The 24,430-nt window shown below is 37.3% G+C and overlaps 1 pseudogene; it reads left to right on the top strand.

The window, feature by feature from the left end:
* The first annotated feature begins 932 nt into the window (after nt 1–932).
* Nucleotides 933–15,931, top strand: LOC131532031 (protein-glutamine gamma-glutamyltransferase K-like; annotated as a pseudogene).
* The last annotated feature ends 8,499 nt before the right edge of the window (nt 15,932–24,430 follow it).

The following is a 24,430-nucleotide window of genomic DNA, read 5'->3' as shown; positions in this document are numbered from 1 at the left end:
TCACCTCAGGGGTCGCGATCGAACAGAAAGAAAATCGAAAGGCTGATGGCTTTTTTATTTGCATGTTTTTTAATGTAAATATTAACTACTATTTTTTATCTTTTGTTAGTTATGGATAAAATGTTATTTGTAATAGTTAATTTTTTTTTTTGGATTTCTGGAAATCAAATTTATTTGGGTGAATACAGCATTGTTTACAATATTACATACTTAAACTCGTTTAACAAGCACTTTAGAAATAAAAAGCATATTTAGGAGTAGAATTTTAGTTTAAGTGTATTCAACCGTTCTCTGTAATCGCTTTTTACCGAAATAGTGCCAATTGTCGTGCCGGTGTGTCACCAAAATCTGAGCCGGTGAAGAGCTGCTGTTCGCGGCGTAACTTTAGAACGCGGCCTCGCGTTTCACTCGTAGCTGAGAGATGGCGTGACTGACTCCAAATCCTGCCCCAAACCCTAAAATAATATAATTTACACTACATTAAAGACTTTATAAATGAAATAATGTATACAAACCTTTATTTCCTCGAAAGAGTGCACCAAATCAGCGGCGGTGGCGCTGAGAACCGCTCTCTTCTGTGAACTCAAAAAGCCCATGCTCTCAGCAGCTGCATTGAGAAGTTTCACCGGAGACAAGCTCAACCCAGCGGTTAGGTAGAAAAAAAACGAAAAAAAAAAAAAAAAAAAAAACAGCATCTGTGTAAAAATATTGAAAATGACCCAAAAGCCTAAACCCAGCATTAGGATTTTATGTACATACACACTTTTTTTTTTTTTTTTTTAAGAGTGTACAAACAATTCATTGAACTTCATGGCCAGGTTTGCACTCTAACATGACCTGTTAACTGTGTGACCTTATATAGACAGGTGTGTGCCTTTCCAAATCATGTCCAATCAACTGAATTTACCACAGGTGCACTCCAATCAAGTTGTAGAAATAAATCCGGGATGATCAGCGGAAGCAGAATACATCTGAGCTCTTTTGTGAAAAGGCTGTGAGTACTTGGTTTTTATTTTATTAAGAAGTTTGCAAAGTTTTCAAGAGCTTTTTTTACGTGAACATTATGGGGTATTGTTTGTAGAATTTTGAGGAAAATAATGAATTTAATCCATTTTGGAATAAGGCTGTAACATAACAAAATGTGGAAAAGGTGAAGCACTTTCCAGATGCACCGTAAGTAAAGACAAGGTGTCAAATTTGTTTAACGGAGTTCTGATTTCTACTGGACTCTCGTTCATTCTGTCTATTCAAGTGAGCCCCGTTTTTGCCATCTCTAAACTGACCGCACACATTAGGTTTTAATTTAGTCTAAAGCTAATTAAATGATATACTCTTACTAACATTATGAAGCTGCTTCATGCTATTAAACTACTGAACGAGCTCCCATTTCCACCACTTTACCTGTGAGTCAATATCAGATGTGATCGATAACTTTCGCGTTTCTGAATAGAACTGTTGTTTGACGAAGCTTTCAGTTCATCTGTTACTGTAAGCTTTACTTTCACTGAAGTCTTTGACTCCCTTGCAGTGATGTCATACTGTAGCTTTGCAATCGTGAATATGAAAGCATTTCTCATTTCTGCTGAGTAAGTTTTGGTTGGTTTCTCTGTTGTCAAATATCAAGTTAAAGCAGTTTACACAATTGCGTTGTTAGAAACTGCTCAACACTATGTTTTAAGGCTAAATCTTTCTGGAAAGGAAGGCGTGTCTTTAAAAAATAAATAAATAAATAAAATCTATCCTCTGCTGGACAGAAAGTTCATGCACTTTGAGACATGATGAATGTCACTGTCAGAAGAAGCCTGAAGTGACTCCCAGAGCAGGTTCTCTAAAACCTTTAGTGCTGCACACACAGGGATGTTTGGTTTAATTCTGTAGCTTCCTTTTGTTTTTCAGTCAAAGTGTCTAAACATCCTTAAAATAATATAAATGCATCTGAAAGGCAAAACTTGTTAAATTTAGCAATTTCAGTTTAATGTTAGCATGAGTGAAGGAGCAAAAAACAAATCCTGGTTAAAGTAGTATATAATAAATAGTTAAAATGGTAACTTTAATTGAAGTATTTAATTTATTTTTATTTAGTATATTTTACCATCAGTCTATAATTTTATTCTGGGGTTGCCTTGCAATTTTTCCTTTTTTTTTTTTTTTTCTGAAACAGCTGTTGTGTCGTGAGCTTGTGTCTGATATCTTGCTGTAATGCTATATAAAAAAAAAAAATGACTTTTTTTTTTTTTTCCTCCCTATATTTCAGGCTGACTGTAGAAATGTCTAGCTCTGACCCCAATACCAATGAAGACCCCAGTGCCAGCACCCCTGCAGCCGTGCCTATGTCGGAGTCTGACAAATCAGATGCTTCAGGTGAGAAAGAAAAAGAGGGAGGCTCGTCTGCATTAAAGTGTTCTTAAAGTTTAATTTAGTTTTCTTTGCATTTTGCATTTTAAAAGATGCATAAACAACCTCATTGTGCAAAAGAATGAAAATGTATAAAACTGCCTTTTTATTTGGAAGACACTAAGATTTGATGCTCTGAGTTGGATGATCTTCGGTCTGTATATCTTTGTTTTCGTTCTCTCAGACAAGCTTCTGATGGTTCGTTCGGTCGACCTCCTGAAATCCAAGGATGGGCAGAACCGTCTCGAGCATCACACAGACGCTTACTTCAGCGACAAGCTGATCGTCCGCAGAGGACAGACCTTCCAGATGTGGATTGAGTTTTCCAGACTCTTCAGCCCGAAATCAGACAAGCTGCAGCTGCAGCTGAAGTTAGGTGAGCGAGCCGCGTTCTCACAACCTGTTTGACGTGTTTTTTTTTTTTTCTCCATTTAATCCCACAAGGTGCTCAGAAATTACTCAATTCACCTTTAAAATGATCCGTGAGTGTCTTCATTTGACACTAAGTCACACACATCTCAACACATGACCGCCTTGAATTTTAGTGACTATTTTTAATGATTACTGCTGTACTTCTCATTGGAGACACCTGACAGCCAGGGCTGGACTGGGACAAAAAAATTTTTTTTTTTTTAAAACCCTTCTGCTCACCAACCCTGCGCTTATTTGATCCGAAACACCGCAAAAGCAGTAATATTGTGAAATTTTTACTGTTTAAAATATTTTCAAATAGAAGTTATTTTAATGTAATTCATTGCTGTGATCAAAGCTGAATTTTCAGCGTCATAATCGTTCAGAAATCATTCTAATTCTGAAAACAGCGAGTGTGTAGAGGTTGTTGTTTTTTTTTTTTTCAGGTTTCTTTGAATAGAAAAATCAGAAGAACGGCACTTATCTGAAATGGAAGTCTTTTGTAACATAAGTGGTTTTTTTATTTTATTTTTTTTTTTTATAAATCAATTTAAGGCATCCTTGTTGAAGTATTAATTTTCATAATGTCTTTCCCAAAACACAAATTATACTGACTCCAATCATAAAATGATAATTTACTAAAACAAAGTAACAATTTAAATAAACTAAATCAAGTGAATTAAAAACTATAATGGTAAAATTCACAAAGTCAAATGTTTGAAGAATCTGAATTAAATCCGAAATAAAAGCAGTACCAGAAGAACAACTTGACTCAATCAATCGGTGCATATCAGACGCATGATAGAAATTCAGAATTAAAATTACACGATCACTAAAAAAAAATCAGAACCAAAATCCTAATCGGACAATAAGGTGCATTTCAAATTGGTTAACTTATGTTTTGTTGGATTTAACTCTCTGTACTCAACCGTCACTCAAAACCCAAACATGCACCGGCTACAGAAAAGAAAGCATATATATATATATATATATATATATATATATAATAATTTTTTTTGTCAATGTTTTTTCAACTGGAGTCTGATGCAGTATTGTCTGAAAGTGTGTAAGAGACAGAAACGCTCAGACGTTCCGCTGCTTAGTTTAATTCTTTCTCTTTTCTCAGAAGAGAGAACCTGACAGATGAATCTATTCCTTCATGATGGCTGTGAGTCATGAACAGTTGGGCTAGTTACTCAAAGAATGTAATTACTCATTACTAGTTACTCCTTTCAAAAGTAATATTGTTACTTTACTTATTACTTTCTGGCAACAGTAATTGGTTACAATACTTTTTCCTTCACGCCCCACAGAAGTTGTAACTGTGTATCTTCCACATAAAATTCTTCTTGAATGTTACTAACAACATATTTCTGCCTCATCATTTGACCAAAATCCACATTGGATTGCAGTCAAGTTATTTCAAACACTCAATAGTGATTGATAGTGACAGTGATTTGGAGTTTGTAAGAAATTTAATTTTGCAAAAATTAATTATATTAATATAATGTACCACATTGTGATCAGAGGGATGTAATGCCAGAGTAAAGTAAAGCCACAACAGATCTTTTTCCTGACAAAATCAATATAATGCAATATTTCTATCTGCTGAATGTAAGCTTTTCCATATTCCAAGCTTGCCTGCTGCACTGGGGACATCACATGCATGTGCGAATTATGAAAATAAATCTAGGTATTATTTGATTGTTAGATTTTAAATCAGCGGGGTTGAGGCATCAAAAGTAACTAACTACGCTGATTTATGGAAAGTAACTGTAATATTATTACTGAAATCTTATTAGTAATTAGTTACACTACTCGTTACTGCAAAAAGTAATATTACAGTAACTAAATTGCTAGTAACTAGTTACTGCCCAACACTGGTCATGAAGTAGTTGGGTTTACGCCAGTTATGTAATCTAATCCAGCTGCTCCTGGAGTCTCCCTTTATTAATGGATCTCCAGCTGAGTCACTGACAGATGATTTGATAAAACTAAATCATTAAAACCCTGTTCATCTAACGTTTCCATGTCTTTGTGTTTTTGACACAGATCCCATCTTCACCAGTAATCCCGGGATTCTCATCTCTGTCCCGTTAGTGGATGTCCTGGAAAATGGCTGCTGGGAGATGAAGATCGTGGAGCAGAAGGACAAAAGCGTGCGGCTGGCGGTCAACACTCTTCCCACCGCCTCCATCGGCTGCTACAAGGTGACCGTTGAGTCTTTCTCACCGAGGGCAGGCTGCTGTTCCCCTGCACCCCAAACGACATCTACATGCTCTTCAACCCCTGGTGTAAAGGTACGGAGTGATGCGAAGACGAGCATACTCCTCTTTCCCCTCATCTATATTAATGAAGTAACACCACATTGACCCGTCTCTCCTCAGATGATCCCGTGTATCTGGATAATGAAGCGGAAAGGAAGGAGTATGTTCTGAATAGCATGGGCAGGATTTACTACGGAACCGAGCAGCAAATTGGAGAGAGAACGTGGAATTTTGCCCAGGTGTGGAAACAATTCCATTATAGAGAGTGAAATTAATTTATTAGGGATGTCCCGGTGTTTTTTTTTTTGTTTTTTTTTGTTCCCCCAATCAGATCCGAGTAATTGAATATTGAGTATTTGCCGATACAGAGTCCTGGTCTGATGCATTCGCATTGTATGTATAAAGCCGCTCAGAATTGAGACCCTTGGGACTAAAATTTTACTCTAAGAATGATGTAATTTTACTTATTCCTAGGTTTAAAGGGATCCCTAGGTGTAAGACTTGTATGGCTTAATATAACGTAAATGATGTCTCTTACTGAAATATGTAGTAAAACCTATTAAAGATTGTTTTAAAAATCACATCGTTTTATACACTTTGGGGGCATTAGTGCCACACAACATTCCCAAACGCATTAACTATATCATGAAATATCTTGACTCTCACCTTTTATAGATTGACCGTCGCCCACTACAGATCAACTAACAAAGTAACCTAATGTATTCTATTAACGATGTATAAAACCTGTTTACTTAAGTAACATTATATGGGTGTCACGCCATAACATGGTTTTAATACGACTGACTTTATATTTAATGTGAATTAACATTGAATGTTAAGAATAAAAACATTGTAAGTTAGGCTACTTATCATAACACTTTCATTGTACAAAAAGAGAGCAAAGAACATTTTCAAGCACTCTCAAAACCTCCCATTTAAAATCACTGAAGCTGTTTACACAGCAAAATGAATCTTGCTTACATATTCGTACACATTTGCACTTCAATCGCTGACTGAATACTTTCTGCCGAATTCTAGTCGGAATTAAAGAAAACGCTGGCATTTTGGCAATGCCTCATCTGAAAGTCTCTGATTGGCTGTTGCATTCATAAGCTCAATAGAATCGTGTGACTGGTTATGCGCTGTGCAGTAAAAGTGCTGAACGATTTAATCATGCTGGTGTGATTGTATCAAATATAGAAAATATTATTCGGATATTTTTGTCTCTTGGAAGCTGCACTCCAAATCCACTTGGCTCAAATCTGAGGGGGCATGTGCACCCTCTCTTTGAATGGGCATGACGCCTGTGATCTAGCGTTTCTTGTGTCAGCCGTTTGTAAACCCTTTTAGTTGACCACAGCTACTGAAAAGCATCAGGGCTAAAGTGGAGAGAAAAGAAGCTGGTCTTTAGGAAGTTTTATTCGTCCACAGGCATCTTATTCTTTTCTCCTCTTATCGCTAGGAAAGCAATGAAGTCTTGCATCGCTTCTTGTTGCCCTTTGACTGAAAATTACAACCAAAAGCCACACCATGTGGTATCGTATGAGTATCTTATTTTCAGAGTTGCGTTGCGGTAAAAAGTGCCAGTAGCTCAGTGCGACCATTTGACATCGACTCAGAATGTACTGTGCACAAAATGATGGCCCCCATAAGTCCAAAAGCTTTTTATTAAAAAAAAAAAAATGCACAATAAGCAGAATAATTGCAACATATGGTCATCCTTGAGATCGGCTCGGGACTTCCCTATTTATATTGTTCTGCAATGGCTTATCAGTTTGAACAGATTCTATAATTATACAACTTTACTGTCACAGTTATGGACTTGTTTTCTCGTGTTCCTTGTTCCCCTGCCCGGTTTAGTTCTTGTCTCTCTAGTTTCTGATCTCGTCATTTAGTTTCCTCGGTTACACATTAGTTTCAGGTGTCTTATTTATTGACCCATTATGTTTCCCCCCCCGCCCCCCATTTGTTTTCAGTTTGAACAGGACATCCTGGAAGCGTGCCTGTTTCTGCTGGAGAAAGGTCAGGTTGCTATGACCGAATGGAGGGATCCAGTGATCGTTTCCAGAATGGTATCTGCTCTGGTGAGTCACATTCACATGACATCGACATAGCCATGAGAAATCATGACACTGATTTGAGAAGGTGAATTGCAGTCGACAGCTTGCTTTTAGGTTCATAGGAATCTCTTAAAGACCGTACATGTTGAACACCTGAGCTGGTACTTGTTTACAAAAGCACAGGGCCGTTTTTAGCCAATTTGACGCCCTAGGCGAAATCCCTATTGCCCCCACCCAAAGTATGTATGTATATTTATAAATTATTATTTGTAAATTGACTTAAAGGGATAGTTCACCCAAAAATGAATTATTTCATTTACTCACCCTCAAGTAGTTCCAAACCTGTATGAATGTCTGTCTTCAGAATATCTTCCTTTGTGTTCAGCAGAACAATGTGGGAAACGGAGCAGTTCTGGGGCACAATTGACTTCCATAGTAGAAAAAAAATAAAAAATGCTATGGAAGTCAATGGTTCCCCAAAACAGCCTGGTTACAAACGTTCTTCAAAATATCTTCCTTTGTGTTCGGCAGAACAAAGAAATTCATACAGGTTTGGAACTACTTGAGGGTGAGTAAATGACATTTTGGTGAACTATCCCTTTAAGATAATATTACAGATAAGTTGTGCAAAATTTGTGTTGCCACTAGATGCTTGTATAGCCCTATGTAACAATCCCTTGTAGCTAAGACATTGCACATAATTTACACATAAATCGCACATAAATTAACTTGATTACATTTGGATACAGGTTTATATATTATCAATGGCTACTTTTTGTCTTATCTGTGTTTAAATCAATGTTTCAAGCAACAACAACAAAACAATTGAACAAAAATTGTTGTTGCTTGAAACATTGATTTTAAAGTGTCAGTTATTGCATTTATTTCAGTCAAACCTATAAAACCCTTTGTTGCCCCAAACTACATATAAAAGCCTGATCAGTGGCATAAAAGTAATCAATACAGCTACTTAATCCTTTGCTACTCATTAACACGTGAACTTCCCCTTTAAATAACTTGACGCTCTGCCCTCTGTGTATGACGCTTCTCCCATTAAGTGCTGTTAGAAGTGAATGAATTGATCAGCATTTCAACACCTCCATAAGGATGTATTAAACTCGACAAAGCAGTTTAATAAAGGATGTATTGATCTCATGAATTAGCGAATTTTACTATACCAATATTTTTTTAATTGGCTGTTAAAGTTTATATGGGAATATTACATGATTCTTTAACAATGCATTGGCGCAAAAACGCACACCTTTTGGACAAATCTCCCAACACGACTTATCAACTGCCAGAAATGGCCTACTGCCTAAACAAAATACTGATTTTGTGCACTTTATTTACTGTACCAATATTTTAAATTGGCTTTTGAACGTAGCTTTATTGCATGGCAGCAAAAAAAAAAAAGCGTTACCTTGCCAAAGCACTGACGAGCCCATTGATCTAATGGCGTTGATGAGCGCTCAATGCAAGCATGCAACGATCAGGCAGCAAATTGGCAGGGCTCTGATCCAATGGCATACAGGCATCATCAGAATGACAGTACTCTAGCCCAGTGATGTTGGGGATCCAGTGGGGGCGGCAGTCATATTTCAGGGTGACCGTGCCACTCTTTATCACAACCCTGCTAAAATGTAGTACCAGTGCGTGCGCTCATTGGCGCCCCTTCAGCTGGTGGCGCCCTAGGCGACTGCCTAGCTCGCCTATGCCTAGAAATGGTACTGCAGAAGCATATGCTTTCTTTCATTGAAACGCACATTCTCCTCGGTCTCCTCTGGCACAGTTCCAAACATCATTAGTGCCGTGATATGTCCCTTTAATTCTATACTTCTGAATTAATGGATGTAGAACCTTTTGCAGTCTCTTAAGATTTGTTACAAGTGTCTTGCATAATCTACAAACACTGTGAAATAACAGCTGTTAAGTGATGGAAGTATAATGTTACAAATACACACTGCTGTTTAGACATTTGTGGTTGGTAAGATGCTTTTAATATTTTTGAAGTCTTTTCAGCTGACGCTACATTTATTTGATCAAATACAGTAAAAACAAATTTCAAAATTAACATGGCTGTTTTCTATGTGAATATCTGTTGAAGTGTAATTTATTTCTGTGATCAAATCTGAGTCATCCTCATTACTCCAGTCTTCAGTGTCACATGAGCTTTCAGAAATCATTCTAATTTGCTGCTCAAACATTTCTGATTATCAATGCTGAAAACCGTAGCAATATTTGGTAGAACTTTTTTTTTTTTTTTTTTTTTTTCAGGATTCACAGATTAATACAAAGTTCAAAAGAACAGTATTTATTCAAAATAGGAGTCCTTTAAAAGGTTTAAAAGTGACAGTAAAGGCACTTGTTAATGTATCATTGCTAAAGTGTTAAATTTGATAAATTATTGAACAATCCTTTGAACAATAGTGTAAATTAAATGTTCTGTATTGCCTTTTTTTTAGAAGTTACATTTACAGAAATCTGCTTGATTGAAGTTCATTTAAAAACGGTAAATGATATAACAGTAAAGGACAACTTATCTAAGAACTATACATTAAATGTCCACAACACCAGTTCAGTCTTTATACAATATTCTTCGCATAACCAAATTGATTTAATCTTCCTGCATTCTCGCATCTTTCCTGACATTAAGGAACTGAGGAACAGAAAAGATGCATGATTCAAGAGCTGAAAAGCACCAGTTTTTGAAAAGCTTTTGTTCTTCTGTGATAGGTGAACTCCAATGATGACCGCGGTGTGCTGATGGGTAATTGGTCAGGCCACTATGAAGGCGGGACGAGTCCCACTGCTTGGAGCGGGAGCGGTGACATCCTGAGACAGTATTACAAAAACTCAGGGACACCTGTCAAATTCGGCCAGTGCTGGGTGTATTCAGGGGTTGCCACATCTGGTACGTTTGAATCTGGTTTTGATCACTGTCAACGGCCAGAAAAGATTTCACCATGTTTTTAGGAATAAAAATCAGTTTGAATGAACAAACCCCTCTGTAAAAAATCTTCAGAATATAAAGGAATAAAACTAAGTTTTTCCTGTAGTGTCTTGCCTTAGTGTTGGAGTTGCCCTGAACGTCAACCGCTTGTTTGCAATTTTTGCACCACTTACAGTTCAGTGTGTATAAACCTCTTTGTAACGTCCTTTCTACTTTCTCTCTCAGTGTTGAGATGTCTTGGTATTCCCACCCGTTGTGTGACCAACTTCAACTCCGCTCACGACACGGACCTTTCCCTGACCACAGACATTTATCTTGATGAGAAACTGGAGCTCATCAGAGGCGAGCGCAGCGATTCTGTCTGGTATGATAACAACCATCACCTCTTAAGTTCCTTTTACTGTCATCAGTGTCGGGTTCATGTTCTACTTGGTCACTCTGATCAGTAAAATTTGTGCATGAAAGATTTTAAATTAAATTTTCATTAGCAACAGTTCTCAAATACAGCAATCATTACTGACCCTTTACATTAATATAGCACCAGGGTTATTATCGTAAACTAAAGCCACTTGAAATAAAATGCACGCTAATGAAATAACCTCAACTTATATTGCCTTGGCAACTAACTGAAATAGCACTTAAACTAAAGGAAAATGTTCAAATGAACAATACAAAAAAAAATGAAACTACTTTATAGACATTGTTTAAAAAAAGACAACGCGTTTAACAACTTTAAATGTAAAATGAAGAGAATTTACAAACTATTAAAATAAAACTGTACGTAACACTTTAGTGTCCTATTGTTTCTGAAGTATTAGAGGTAGAACTGTAAGTGTTTAACCAACTTAACATGGCATGAAAATATATTTTTGGTTGGCTTTATTTCTTGGAATTTTTATTTTATATATATATATATATATATATTTCTTTTTTTTTTAACTTTGTGACTATTTTAAACATAATAGTTTAAAATAAAAAATGCTTAAAATGCTCTGGTATTTAGTTTGGTCATAAATGAGGCTCTTTACCTTCAGAAAATTGTCTATTTGAGCGTTTCAGTCCCTGTTTTAGTCAATGCCCGTTTAAGTGTATTTTTGTAAACTGGCAACTAAGAAACTTACACGTTGGCTGTTTCACTGTAGGAACTTCCACGTGTGGAACGAATCCTGGATGACCCGTCCAGGCCTCCCGGTAGGTAACGGCGGGTGGCAGGTTGTGGATGCGACCCCTCAAGAGCTCAGCGAGGGTTCATACCGCTGCGGTCCCACCCCCATCTATGCCGTCCGCAACGGACAAGTCGACTTGAAATTTGACACTCCTTTCGTCTTTGCTGAAGTGAGCGCTTCATACATATTACTCTTTACCCTCATTTGTGTCTGATGACATTTCATACTTTGCATTTTTAATTTGGAACATCGGTCCAACAACTACTCAAAACATCTACTTTATGGCTGAATTGGTTTCACTGTGCGTCTCAGGTGAACAGTGACAAAATCTACTGGCAGAAGAAACCTGATGGAAGTTTAATTCAGGTTAATGTGGAGAAGAGCTCCATCGGTCATCGAATCAGTACTAAAGCTGTAGGATCTGATGCACGCATGGATATCACACACCTCTACAAATACCCAGAAGGTAACAACCAATACATCTGGCCTAAAGCTGCCTTCCTAGAAAGCATTTTCAGGCATTATAGACATGCTCCCGATGGATACTGTTCCTTATTTTCATGTAAATTCTGAATGATATCTGCTATAAACTATACTGGGAACTAGGGATATGCCGGTATCAAATTTACATGTTGCAATTAATTGCTAAAGCTTATCACGGTATTACAATATTGAAATTTAGTTGCAAAAAAGTCATTCAAATGCTATTTATCTTCAGATATAAGTTACTCAAACTTGAATGTCGGTTTGCATATAAACACTTAATTGTCTTCATGACCAATTTATTCAATCATACACACTAGAGACAAGCATATTAACGGTTTGGATTTTATAGCTAACTTAACACTGAATAACTGCGACAAATTAAGTGACCTAAACATTGGAACGTTAAAAGATACAACAGCTTGTGAATTAAGTGCTATAACGAGTTAAAGTGGAAGAGACTCGGGCTCCGAGCTGCCGTTTAAACTGAAGTTGCTATAGTGATCTCTCATGCCACATTTAAGAGCATCAAAATGGCATGTATTGTTTTATTATTTTGCTTAAATCGTCACAAGTTTGAATCAATCTGAGCGCTTCCAGCATAAATGACTCATTCAATTGAATCGGTTTGTCTGTTCTTCTGCATTTTGTGCCTGCAGCCATGTTTACTCTACACTGTCTGTAGTAGCCTACTACTGGCTTAGCTCGCTGGTTTTATGAGACTTAACTTAAATAAGCTAAACAAGTTTAGTGTCTAATATTATCAGTATTTCCATTCCGAAGATAAACCCGAAATCTACAAACATTCACGTAATGTAACCGGTTTACTGCTAACTAGTGAAATGCCATTAATGACCAGCTGCAGCTCAAAATGCATGTTAGATGGGAACATTGTGTGATCGACTTTATAGCTTAATTCACCATTACTTTAAATGGTTTTACCACTGCAATTCAGTTGGTATCGGTCAATAGGAAATCAGTCAAATCTAGTTCTGATCTCATTGAAGTGAATGTTAAACTTACTGTAATAGATATTTGAGATTGTTGTATCTGATTGTATTAGTTTACTATCTAGAGTAATAGTCAATGTAAAAAGAGCAAATGGGAGAAGCAGATAAACACAAAACGTCTAGGGTGACGGTTTGATTTTGACATTGACACAATATAGTAACTCGCTCCTCTTTATGGTCTGTTCATGTCCATCAGGTTCAGAGGAGGAGCGCATGGCTGTGGAAACAGCCAGTCGTTTTGGCTCCAAGCCGACTTTGTATCCGTTGCCCACCGACATCGATGTGAGTATTGAGATCGTCATGGACGGGGCAGGACCACGTATCGGTGAAGACGCCAAACTCTCCATCGTCCTGAAGAACACAAGCTCAAAGCAGCGCACGGCCAGTCTGCTGTATGAGGTGATGGTCATGTACTACACTGGAGTGCTGAAAGGCACCGTGAAGAAGGACAGAATTCCTATTGACCTTAAACCACAAGAGAGTGAGTAGAGTCTGACTATCAAACAGTCCCAGTAGAGACGTGTGTGTTGTGTGGTTTTTTTTTTTTTTTTTTTTCTGGTTATTGTGCCTCACAATGTCTGAATCGGTAGCGGTTTTGATCAAAAATCACTTAATGAGACCTGCTTGACGTTGGTATTCAACTTCATCTACAAGTTGTACCTCTAGTCCCTTAAAAGGCCATCTTTGTGCCTTCCTTACCCCTAAAAGGTGCCTATTAGTACCTTAGTCATAACATGTACTCTTAAGGTACTACAATGAACTTTAGCTGCAAACAAGAAAGATGCCCATTTCAGGGCACTTCTCCAGTTACAAGCTGTTCTCCTAAAGGTACAACTTTTGTACATTTGTCTGAGACTGTAGTAATGCTTTTTTTTTTTTTTTTTTTTAATTAGGGCTGCAATGATTAATCTTTCAAAATAAAGGTTTGTTTACATACTGTGTGCACTGTATATAAATGCACATGTAAAATATTTGTGTTTTTATAGTTGTAGCTTAGATGTATATTAAGGAAAAGTTATAAGTGTTTCTATATACATAACTACATACGGTGTGTTTATTAATCATTTTGCAGCCCTATTTTTAATATAATTTTAAATTGGATCCTGTTCATGAACACAAGTTTCTTACACTCATTGAGAATTTAACATGACTAATTGGTCGCACTTATGGGCAGTGCGCAAAGAGGAAGAAACCTGTAGTGGAGTTCTGTGCAAAGTGACTTGGTTCTCATTGTAATTGTTTTATCATTGTCGACGTAATGCTCCTTTTGTCTCCCTTCAGCCAAGACTATTCCTTGGACTCTGCAGTATAACGACTACATGAACCATCTGGTGGACCAGGGCGCTCTGATGCTCACGATTACTGGTCGGGTCGACGAGACCAAACAGATTCTAGCCACACAGTTCAACTTCAGACTGCGAACACCAGACCTCATCCTCACTGTACGTCAATGAGACCGTAGTCTTGATTTGTGCTGTTTCCTAACTATTACTGTCAAAACTGGCACATTAATGCAGGCCACAAATTTTTCCAGTTTAACGGCGTTAAAAATATTTAAAACGGGGTTAGGGTTGGCCACCCCATTCACGACTGCTTTTCTTTTCTTGACAAGAACTGCGTTTATTTAATGTCTTTACATTAAACAAGATACTTTTTCAGATGCGCACACCACTTCGCCTCAGTGCCAGGCGCTAATCAAACAAGCGTGGAAAAGCTACAGGTGACGATCAGCTTCAGTAGAACATAATTGATCTGTGGTCTGATAAGGTGTTGTCAGTTTGTGCGAATGAAGGCAAATTCCTGTCAGCAGTTATACTGTGCTCATAGCGCATGCTCTGCAATTGCATGCACAAATACAGAGGTGTGCGCTGTAGCCTGTATTTCATATTAAAGTGAGAATAAAACTACTCTGATGCGTGTCGAGTTCAGCAGCGGCAGCTCTTAAAGTAATGGCAGCTGGTTTATTAGGTTATTTGGCTTCTATTTAACTTGTCTGTTAATCCAAGACCAAAGAGGAAATGAGTAACTTTTGTAGCTTTATTCTAAATCCAAATTAATCCTTAGTGTTTAACTTCTACAGAAACTGAATATTTCTGACATGCTGAAGGGCACAGGTAAATTATATTTAATGGGTTTATGTGAAGATCATTTTAAATTCACTTAAGTTGTTGAAATTGACTATAGCCATTTAACATTTTAGATTTAAGATTAACATCTCAGTATAATTGAGAGCTAATCAATGTTTAAATGTTAGGGGGGGAAAAGCGCAATTTCCTAGAGACGTCAGTAGTATCGTTATCAGTGACACTTTCCTTCAGCCATTTAAAAAAACAAAACACAGACAAATAAATAAACCTTTTTGTTTCTACATTAATTTGAAGATTGAATGTGAAGTTATTGCAATATACAAGTGTTTATAAAAAAAAAAAAAAAATGTGCAATTAGTTATGTTTTTAATTGACTTGGCGCACTAATCATAACCCTAGTACATATGACTTGTGCACTATATTCAGTGTCTTCTAAAGTCACATGATTGTATGAGGAACCGACTACATTTAAGTTCATTCCCTCAATTTTAGCTCATTCTCATTAATTTCATTCTACATCCATTGATTGTTTGTACTGTTTCAGCCTCTAGAGGATGCTGTGGTGGGTAAAGAGTTGACCGTCAAGATCACGTTCCAGAACCCGCTGTCACAAGTATTGAAGAATGTTTTGTTCCATATAGAGGGACTGGGAATGCAGAGCGTCAGAAAGATCGAACATGGGTAAGACTTTCAGTGTTTAACAGCATTTTCATTTCAGCTGTGACACGTTTATGGTTAAAAATGGAGATGTATAGTAACAGTACTACATTAAATGATAAACTGTTTATGGAGTGAAAAGCTTCCAGTAAGTTTATATTCTGGTTCTGTCAGTGATGTGGAGAAGCTTGAGACTGTTACACTGATGGAGAAGTTTGTTCCTACTGTCTCCGGCTCCCAGAAGCTCCTGGCATTGATGGACTGCCGTCTGCTCACTCAAGTGCATGGGTTTTCTGATATTGTGGTGAAACCAGAGTTAAACGAGCAGTATCAGTGTAAAGCCTTCTAATGCTCAGTTTACCTAATGTTAACATTAGTGTTAATTTATGAAACTGATTCAAGTCAACAATAAAGATCCTCCTTATTCATATTTTGTCTCTGTACTAATGTTTGTGAGCAGATGGTCATGAACTGAAATATTCGGTGTATCTGCATTATAATGGGCAAGTTAATTTTAAATTTAACTGGAGCAATCTTTATTCCAATGCTGTTATATAAAGAATGAAGTAGGCAGACAAAGTACAAAAATCCATTAGTTGAGTGAAAGTACAGATACTGCTGGTCAAATATTACCCTATTAAAAGTTGTGGTGTTTTGTTTTTTTCCCCCCCTTCATCAATGCACTTATTGTACGTAATACTTTCAATACCTTCCTTCTGGAAGCTTATCACTAACTTCACTCCACTACATTTCTATCAAGGTCCTCAAAGTAGAAAGTCGTTACTATGTAGCAGCTTCGAAAGTCTTTTTTTTTTTTTTTTTTTTTCCAGCACTTTTCTGAACACTGACCTGTTGCAAATGTGAAATTTACTACAATTCAATAAGTTAATGTGGTATCTATTAGAGACAATATTGTCTGATTTTGCTAAACTGTGTATGTGAAAATATTACCTATAAAATCACAGAAGAAATGTTGTGCGTCTCCTAAGAAAACAATATAGGAGTTGGACTTGAAGCAGCACTGCACGGACCGTTCTGTGTGTGACAAAGTACAGGGAGAGCGATTACACAGCATTTTTGACTTGTTTTGATGTCAAATAAGCAACCGATCTCCATGATCTTTTTTTTTTTTTTTTTTTTTCCTGCTTAATTTCTGTCCAATGAACAGATGACCTTAGCACACGTGTGGTTTTGTTTGCCATTTTTGCAAGTGAACCAGAAATTGTAGTGTGAAAGCAAACTGCACCAAACAAAAATCAACATTGTATTTGGTCCGAACCAAAGCCGGTGAACTAGTTGGGTTTTTTTTTATTTAATGTGAATCCATCTGAAATCAGCAGCAGTTAACTTTATTCTGTAGTAGTGCCCTCGTGTGGTTTGTTAGCTCCATCAAAGAACTGTTCCAGTTATACACTTACACAAGTTACGTCACAATCTTTTCACTCCGCGTTGCATTTTGGGAAGGCGCCGCCATATTAGCAGGATACGCTATCCGTTCCCATGGTTACTTCTCATTCTCTGTATGGATAACTGCTTATCTTTTGTTTTTGCCTTTAAGTTAAACTGTTATTCATTCTTCATTGTATCGTTTGCAGGGAAGGGAAGCTAATTTATCGCACTGCATGATAATTCGATTTTTATATAGTATATGCTTTACAATTTTCTTTATCACTGTCTTGGTACATTAAGCCACTTTAAGCAGTTTAGAAAGTCACCTGTTCAAGTTCTGCTAATTCAAAAAAAGTGAAAGTGAAGTGACATACAGCCAAGTCCCATACTTGGAATTTGTGCTCTGCATTTAACCCATCCAACGTGCACACGCACACGCGCACGCGCACGCACACGCGCACGCACACACACACGGTATTGAGGGTGGAGAGAGCGCTGGACATTCACTCCCCCCACCTACAATTCCTGCCGGCCCGAGACTCAAACTCGCAACCTTTGGATTACAAGTCCGACTCGCTAACCATTAGGCCACGACTTCCCCAGCGCTGTCATATTCCAAAAGCGAGTCATATTCGCAAAGAAGGTAGCGTTAATTATTAAACCAACAAAATCAAATCTTTCAAAAACACACAGAAATGTGATTCTTTTGAGTGAGAGGCAGTGGGTTTAATCAGTGACATTAACAGATTTACTATTCGGCATCTTCTCTGCGACCTGCTTCCTTTGTTTACACATAGAAAAAAGGTGAAAAAACATACTGTTTTATCCACTTTTCTCTCAGAACGATGATCTGAGTTACTATTGCAATTCTCGATGCAGTATTAATGACATACAATGGTGACATTTTTCACAATCACGACAAAAAAATTACATACTGCCCTAAACTCAATAGCGGAAAGGCAGCGCTATCCTGCAAATATGGCGGATAAACAAAGCAGTTTCCCAGAACTCTACACAGCGTTACATCACAATCTCATTCTCTATAAACAGACATTTTTCTTATAGCTACAACAAATGTTAAACATGGACAAGCACGCGGCTGCCATGGTAACAAGTAATACTTGCTGGCAAACACACTTAACCCTTGTGCGTTCTTCGGGGTCTTTTTGACCCGCAAATGAAGTTTGCTAAATTTAAAAAAAAAAAAGTTCTCTTTTTCCAAATGGCATGAGACTTTGTACGGTCGTCAACACTTTCTAGATCTACAAATAAAATTGGAATGATTTCTTGTTTTTATGTTAGTGTGGAAAAAAAGTTACACTTATGGTCTTTGGGGTCTCTAGAGACCCCAGGCAACAAAATGTAATTTTTTAACAAAATATTTTTTTTAAAACAAATGTAATTTTACTCTGTTTATTAATGTTTTTACTCCACATTTGTGTAGTTTTTGGAAGACTTATGATATATTTTAAATTTATATAAATTAAAATACATTTTTATATAGGTTTTTATACAAAAAACAGCTTTTTATGTAAAATTCACTTCATAAAAGACCCACATTTCTAACTTTCATTCATGGGGATAACATGGATCATTTCACATGGTTTAGTGTAAAATTTTTGCCCATATTTTGGAAATTACAGTTTCAAAAGTAAAAAATTATCATTTTTACCACTAGATGGCTGCAGAGCTCCACTATTTGCTATTTGACAAACTGAAAGATATCTTTTCACAAGTTTTTTTCAGTTGGATTCATATCTACATAATGTGAAATCACAATTATAACAATAAAAATTATTTTTGTCAAAGTTTTGCATTTTGGATTATTTTATTTGAAGAGACCCGCATAGAAAATGGACAAAATTCATCCTCAAAATCAGAAACAACACAGAACACAGAAATGAAGTGTCACACTTCCAATATTGCAAAATGATCATGCTGTGAACACACATAGTCACACACACAAACACAGAGGAATAAATTTGTGAGACTAAAAAAAAACTGCTCTTTTATAATTTGTCAAATAAAATAATCCGAAATGCAGAGCCACTACAAAAATAAATTGGTGATACTGACACATCGACAATGCACACACACAATCACCCCGCCACACACACACACACACACACACACACTCTCACTTTGAAAATTCTATGAAACACAGATGATTGAAATAAATGATGAACTCTAAAGACTCCAACCTTTTCTCTTTGTAACATCTTGTTCAGGTTTGATTCGAATCATAATGTAACATTATTGAAAATTTGATTTTTTTTTTCAGTTCTAAAAATGCAAAACTTTGACAAATAATTGTTATAATTGTGATTTCACAATATGTAGATATGAATCCAACTGAAAAAACTTGTGAAAAGATATCTTTCAGTTGGTCAAATAGTAAATAGTGGAGCTGTGCAGCCATCTAGTGGTAAAATGTTTTTACTTTTGAAACTGCAATTTCCAAAATATGGACAAAAATTTTACACTAAACCATGTCAAATGATCCATGTTATCCCCATGAATGAAAGTTAGAAATGTGGGTCTTTTATTAAGTGAAATTTACATAAAAAGCTGTTTTTTGTATAAAAACCTATATAAAAAATATTTAATTTATTTATATAAATTTAAAAAAATATCATAAATCCTCCAAAAACTACACAAATGTGGAGTAAAAACATTAATAAACAGAGTAAAATTACATTGGTTTAAAAAAAACCAACTATTTTGCTACAAAATTACATTTTGTTGCCTAGGGGTCTCCAGAGACCCCAAAGACCATAAGTGCACAACCCAAAATGAAGACCGCACAAGGGTTAAACAATTACTTTACAAAAATGCTACAACGCAATCATGTATTCTGCTGTATTAAAGATTTAATCAGGATAAAACCGTATATTAAAAGCTAACATAAGCAGTAGCATTTGCAAATAACAGCGTATCTAAAAGTATGAGACAACAACAAACAAAAAACATACCATTCTGAAACGTCCTCTAAGAGCCATGCTTGCACAGGTTCTGCACGATCCTCTTCACTAATATTCTCTGGGTCTCAAACGGGTTCAAACTGATAGCAATATTAACGACATTGTTTACAATACAAACGGAGCACATGCTGCTGAGGTGAGGGGCGGGACGTTAAGACACATACTAGGCAGTCTAGCGAATCACAACACGCTGGGCCGGCTAACCAATCTGAGCCCATATCCCATAGCCAAATCATCAGAGCGTTCCTAGGAGAAGGGACAGAGTGGTGTAGAATGAAGGTAAATTGTGAAAATACTGCACCCCAAAAAAACACAATCAAGCCTAGAAAAAAAAAAATTGTCAATCACACCCTTTAAGATTTCAAGATTATTATTATTATTTATTTTATCTGATTTATTTTTTTTAACCGACCGGAGAGATGATCAGTGGGTTTGAGTTTTTACCTTTATCATCACGGTATGGGTCAAACAATGGTTAAGAGTTTATCAGTGAATGTCTGACCAGTGAAAGAGTAGATATGAAAGCTGGACTCTACATCACAAAAAGAAACCAGACCCTCCTCATAATCCACAAATACTGGTCGAAATCCATGGAGTTTGAAATCCAAGATGGCGCTGGTGTCTATGGATTGCTGTCTATCTCTTTGTTTGTCTGTAGCTGTATTTTTCTGTCTATTAATAAGTCATAATGTTGCCTAACACTTCTTCACACCATTTGTATACGACCGCCAGACGCTCCTTAACATCAGAAAAATGATGGATGTCTGCTGCATCAAAGATGTGTCAGCTGCGTGCTCCAGCTCTCCGCTTCCTCCCTTCCTGACAACTCTACCTGTGTGGTTGTGCCGTGTGCGAGGAAATGGCGTAGGAAGAGAGGAAAGCGGGGCGGCTAGCCTGCCTCGCCGAGGCGATTGTGAACATGAGGTGGATTATGATCTTCACATTGTGAGGCATTCTTTGGAGACACCTTACCAATGGATCGTTCACCTGACAGGAGACTCGCCAGTACAGCCTCCTTGGTGACGCATTCCCTATTTACGGTGTGGTGGAGCGGATCAGCGGCATCTTCGTCCATTGTGTCAGGCATTGCAGCATGCACCGCAGTCGGTCAGTGACTCTCTACCTATGAAGATGGCTTTAGTAAACTCCAGATCGCTGGGGAACAAGATGTTTATTTTGAATGACTTTATAATGTCCGGCAACATTGACTTTCTGTTTGTAACGGAGACCTGGCTCCTGTTGACGATCTTAGTTTTTTCTCGGAACTCACGCCTATAACTATAATTTTTTAAATACTCTGCGTCGTTCTGTCGTTTGTTTTTGTTTTTTTTAAAAACATTTCTGCTGTCGGATACTGGACACAGATTGTTACTCAACCTTTGAAGTACAGCCCTTCTCACTGGATCAGACAAACTTGTTGGTAGTAGCAGTAGTGTACCGTCCTCCGAAAAGACTTCCTAAATGAGTTCTCTGACTTCATAGGGGTGATAACTCCCAAATATGAGAGACTTTTAATTATCTGTGATTTTAACATTCACGTATGCTGTGACTCCTCAGCACTGGCTACAGACTTTGTGAGTCATATGGAAGTCTGTGACTGAGTAAATGAACCAACTCATGTACATGGCCAAATACTTGAGCTGGTTTTATCTCATGGTTTCGATCTCAGATGTTTAAATTGGTGATCCAAGTTTCTCAGACCATAGGCCTGTTAGTTTTAGTGTTGATCTTTCATGTCGTATCACTGCATTTGTTAGACCTGTAAAATGGTCACATGTAGGATTATCCTGTCTGGCCTCTTTTGAAGCTTGTCAGATGTTTCCTATTGAACATCTAGCAAATACAGTAGATACTGATAAACTACTAAATGTATTTAATTCTTTATGTACCAACGTACTTGATACTGTGACCCCTCTGAGACTTAAACATCAGAAAAATGATGGATGTCTGCTGCATCAAAGATGTGTCAGCTGAAACTGCAATTTCCAAAATATGGACAAAAATTTTACACTAAACCATGTCAAATGATCCATGTTATCCCCATGAATGAAAGTTAGAAATGTGGGTCTTTTATTAAGTGAAATTTACATAAAAGCTGTTTTTGTATAAAAACCTATATAAAAATATTTAATTTATTTATATAAATTTAAAAATATCATAAATCCTCCAAAAACTACACAAATGTGGAGTAAAACATTAATAAACAGAGTAAAATTACATTGGTTTAAAAAACCAACTATTTTGCTACAAAATTACATTTTGTTGCCTAGGGGTCTCCAGAGACCCCAAAGACCATAAGTGCACAACCCAAAATGAAGACCGCACAAGGGTTAAACAATTACTTTACAAAAATGCTACAACGCAATCATGTATTCTGCTGTATTAAAGATTTAATCAGGATAAAACCGTATATTAAAAGCTAACATAAGCAGTAGCATTTGCAAATAACAGCGTATCTAAAAGTATGAGACAACAACAAACAAAAAACATACCATTCTGAAACGTCCTCTAAGAGCCATGCTTGCACAGGTTCTGCGCGATCCTCTTCACTAATATTCTCTGGGTTTCAATCGGGTTCAAACTGATAGCAATATTAACGACATTGTTTACAATACAAACGGAGCACATGCTGCTGAGGTGAGGGGCGGGACATTAAGACATACTAGGCAGTCTAGCGAATCACAACACGCTGGGCCGGCTAACCAATCTGAGCCCATATCCCATAGCCAAATCATCAGAGCGTTCCTAGGAGAAGGGACAGAGTGGTGTAGAATGAAGGTAAATTATGTGACAATACTGCACCCCAAAAAAAACACAATCAAGCCTAGAAAAAAAAAATTGTCAATCACACCCTTTAAGATTTCAAGATTATTATTATTATTTATTTTATCTGATTTATTTTTTAACCGACCGGAGATGATCAGTGGGTTTGAGTTTTTACCTTTATCATCACGGTATGGGTCAAACAATGGTTAAGAGTTTATCAGTGAATGTCTGACCAGTGAAAGAGTAGATATGAAAGCTGGACTCTACATCATAAAAAGAAACCAGACCCTCCTCATAATCCACAAATACTGGTTAAAATCCATTGAGTTTGAAATCCAAGATGGCGCTGGTGTCTATGGATTGCTGTCTGTCCCGCCGTCTATCTCTTTGTTTGTCTGTAGCTGTATTTTTCTGTCTATTAATAAGTCATAATGTTGCCTAACACTACTTCACACCATTTGTATCGACCGCCAGACGCTCCTTAACATCAGAAAAATGATGGATGTCTGCTGCATCAAAGATGTGTCAGCTGCGTGCTCCAGCTCTCCGCTTCCTCCCTTCCTGACAACTCTACCTGTGTGGTTGTGCCGTGTGCGAGGAAATGGCGTAGGAAGAGAGGAAAGCGGGCGGCTAGCCTGCCTCGCCCGGCGATTGTGAACATGAGGTGGATTATGATCTTCACATTGTGAGGCATTCTTTGGAGACACCTTACCAATGGATCGTTCACCTGACAGGAGACTCGCCAGTACAGCCTCCTTGGTGACGCATTCCCTATTTACGGTGTGGTGGAGCGGATCAGCGGCATCTTCGTCCATTGTGTCAGGCATTGCAGCATGCACCGCAGTCGGTCAGTGACTCTCTACCTATGAAGATGGCTTTAGTAAACTCCAGATCGCTGGGGAACAAGATGTTTATTTTGAATGACTTTATAATGTCCGGCAACATTGACTTTCTGTTTGTAACGGAGACCTGGCTCCCTGTTGACGATCTTTAGTTTTTTCTCGGAACTCACGCCTATAACTATAATTTTTTAAATACTCTGCGTCGTTCTGTCGTTTGTTTTTGTTTTTTTTAAAAACATTTCTGCTGTCGGATACTGGACACAGATTGTTACTCAACCTTTGAAGTACAGCCCTTCTCACTGGATCAGACAAACTTGTTGGTAGTAGCAGTAGTGTACCGTCCTCCGAAAAGACTTCCTAAATGAGTTCTCTGACTTCATAGGGGTGATAACTCCCAAATATGAGAGACTTTTAATTATCTGTGATTTTAACATTCACGTATGCTGTGACTCCTCAGCACTGGCTACAGACTTTGTGAGTCATATGGAAGTCTGTGACTGAGTAAATGAACCAACTCATGTACATGGCCAAATACTTGAGCTGGTTTTATCTCATGGTTTCCCGATCTCAGATGTTTAAATTGGTGATCCAAGTTTCTCAGACCATAGGCCTGTTAGTTTTAGTGTTGATCTTTCATGTCGTATCACTGCATTTGTTAGACCTGTAAAATGGTCACATGTAGGATTATCCTGTCTGGCCTCTTTTGAAGCTTGTCAGATGTTTCCTATTGAACATCTAGCAAATACAGTAGATACTGATAAACTACTAAATGTATTTAATTCTTTATGTACCAACGTACTTGATACTGTGACCCCTCTGAGACTTAAACATCAGAAAAATAAATTTGAGCCATGGCTGAACAGTAACACTCGCCATCTAAGACAAGCTTGCAGAAGAGCGGAGCTCAGATGGAAAAAGGATAAGCTACAGGTGTCCTATGAAATACTACGGGAGTCTTTAATATCAT

Source organism: Onychostoma macrolepis, chromosome 23 (assembly GCF_012432095.1).
Source record: "Onychostoma macrolepis isolate SWU-2019 chromosome 23, ASM1243209v1, whole genome shotgun sequence".
Taxonomy (NCBI): domain Eukaryota; kingdom Metazoa; phylum Chordata; class Actinopteri; order Cypriniformes; family Cyprinidae; genus Onychostoma; species Onychostoma macrolepis.
Note: the sequence above shows the minus strand (reverse complement) of the source record. Positions and strands in the feature narration are given on the sequence as shown.